Consider the following 3002-nt stretch of genomic DNA (forward strand, 5'->3'; position numbering starts at 1 on the left):
TTGTATAGGGCAGATTCTGTACCCGTATCTTGTATAGGACAGGTTTTGTACCCGTACCTTGTGAGATGACTGGTCCTTTACCCGTAACTTGTTAGAGGACAGGTCCTTTACCCGTACCTTGTTAGAGGACAGACCCTTTACCCCCTTTTTTAGTATAGGACGCATCCTGTACCCATATCTCAGTAAATCTCAGGTCATGTACCTTAGTATCTTAGTATAGCACAGTTAGAGGACAGGTCCTACACGGATGCTTTCCTTTGTAAAGGACATTGTACCCGTATCTTTAGCATTGAACATGTCCTGTACCCACATCTTATGGTATAGAAAAGGTCCTGTACACGCATCTTAGTATTACGCATGGTCATTACTTGTATCTTTTTATGGGACAGGTCTTGTACCTAAATCCTACTATAGGACAGCGACAAGTCCATGTGTGGACTCAAACTCTAGAACGTTTGGACAGGTCCTATACCCCAGTGCCCTGAGTAAGTAACGGATTGTCTTCTTGTTTTAAATGTAGGACAAAATTTGGAAAAATTTACTAAATGTCTCAATGTTTTTAACAGTTAGAAACGACAACAAAGATTCTTGTTTTAATGGTATTTGCGAGTTACAACGTAACCAAACATAATTGAAGACAAAAACGTCTTATAAATTGATCTTTACCGGAAAATTTTATTTACACGATTTATCATTGATGTGTCATTCCTTCATGTCTGCGACTACCCCTCCCTCCTTCCCTTCTTCCTATTTTTTCCGCACTGCTGCTTAGAATTGTTTAGATTTGATATTAAAATGTGTTTGGATTGTTCTTACAATAAGTGCTATCCAAGCGAATAATTGCTCCTCACGAGTTCATTTTTCTTCTTTCATCCTATATTATAATCAACTTCGTAATATAATGTGACGTTATGTACGCTTGATACTTACTTATATTGTTTATTTATCAGTTAGTTTTAATGCTGGTTTGTTTACATTTTAAAATCAATAAATAAAAAGGCCAAACATGTATGTGGGACCTGACAATGTTTATCGCTATTCAGGATAAAAAAAATCTTTCATAAAAAAAATCTAAATCCTTTTTAACTCCTTTTTCGTTTTTAAATGTACAATTAGATAACTGAAACAACTTGAGATATATAGAAAGATGAGCTGTTTATATGTGAAGTATATATGATTGCCTTATCTTTTTGTTCGTGTCAAATAGACGTCTAACCGGCTGAACGAATGGGGCACAATGTTTTTGTAGGGCCTTATATCACCGAAATTATGGCCAATCAAAAGTGTCAATTTCAAAAACTATACAAATTACATTATCTTTTTCTTCCAATTTCAATCCTAAACCACCAATAATAAAAAATACAGATAAAGTTACTAAACAAGAACAGGTTTTTCTTATGTATTCCTATGGCCATCTTTTCTGTTTTATTTTGATTCTTATTGTGTGTTTTTTTCAGGTTATAGTATCTTCATACTCACACGAAAATTTAAAATTGAATTTAGATTTCTGTCAGTCATAATACTACAATATCAGAGAAGACAGTACGGAATTTATTAAGACTTATTCCTTACATTCATGGTTACCTGCATTATTATGCTTGCTTATTTCATTTCAATACGATAGACCATTAGAAGAAGACTATAGTTTCAAATCAAAATTGAGTTTTTGCAACAAAATCAAATTTTCTATCGATAGATCTTTGCATTCTAATGGTGTAAAACTTTGATATTTCTAACTTAGACTATCTGATCTAACAAAATTCATAGTTTGAAAAATCATAGGTCTACGACATCGGGTTTGCAAAGATAGGGATTGAAAAATTAAAGTTTGTGGCAAAGAAACAAACCTTTATATAATCACATCTACTGAATTTTAGGTCGTTATAAAAGTATCATCCTTTGTTGGTATTCCTTGTTTCTATTTCTTTAGCGCACTGTATTTGGAAACTCACAAATTTCAATCAAAAATGAATTGACCAATTACATTAATGGTTTAAGTAAAGTAGTTTTTAGAAAAATCGTAATCATATAAAAGATAATTTATATTTATTTATACTAGACAAGAAACCCAAAGATAATCCAAATGGCTATCAAGGACTATCTTTGAGGAAAACTGTATGGGAAAATATACCTGCCTTAATTTACAATTGATATTGTATCCTACAAATTAATGTTTTGAACGTGTTTTACCATAAAAAATATCGGTTAGGGACAGTCTGAATTTCTAGATCTAAATTCTAATATCTACGTAACCTGTGTGGATATTCAAGGGCAACCATCTTTGTCTGAAACTATTTTATCTTCAACCTTTACCCCCTCCCACATTCCCCATTCTTCCTTCTCCACTTACTCCTTTCATGGATGCACGTAGCTTGTTAAGAAATAAAGATATTCTTTTTCAAATTTATTTATGTTTTAGCTAGAGCATAGTAAGTGAGAAGTTTCTTTTTAAAATAGGAATTAATTTTTCTAAACCTCTCTAGCTTAATGACATGAAAACTAAGCTTTTACTTTATCTAATTAAACCCAAAAATGTTACTTTAAGCCCTCTACAGTCTACAGTATCTATATATAAAGTAATAACCTCTAATTGGTTGTTTGTTTAATTGTTTTTTTGCTTTTTGTTTTTATATGTCAAATCATAACTTATGAACCCCTTGACCGACTTTTCCCTTGAACGATTTGGTTGGGGAACTCTGCAGAACAACGAACATGTGCTAAGCTTAGTTTAAAAATAGTAAGTGGAGTTGATTGACTTTCATTGAGAAACGTTAGTTTTCATGCAAAGATGGAAAACCAACCTGAAAAAAGTCGACCCAATTAACGTAGAATCTGAATCTGAAAACCAAGCTAAGAAAACTCGTCTTTGTTCTCCCAAGCAGATATTACTACTTTAATATAGAGATGTAGAGGACATTGTACATGTACATATTGCACAATGTACATAAGAAATAAGAGGTTAAATCTAAACACACACACACACCCCCCGACCTACCCGATAT

The sequence above is a fragment of the Eurytemora carolleeae genome, unplaced genomic scaffold (assembly GCF_000591075.1).
Source record: "Eurytemora carolleeae unplaced genomic scaffold, Eaff_2.0 scaffold483, whole genome shotgun sequence".
NCBI classification, from domain to species: Eukaryota; Metazoa; Arthropoda; class Copepoda; order Calanoida; family Temoridae; genus Eurytemora; species Eurytemora carolleeae.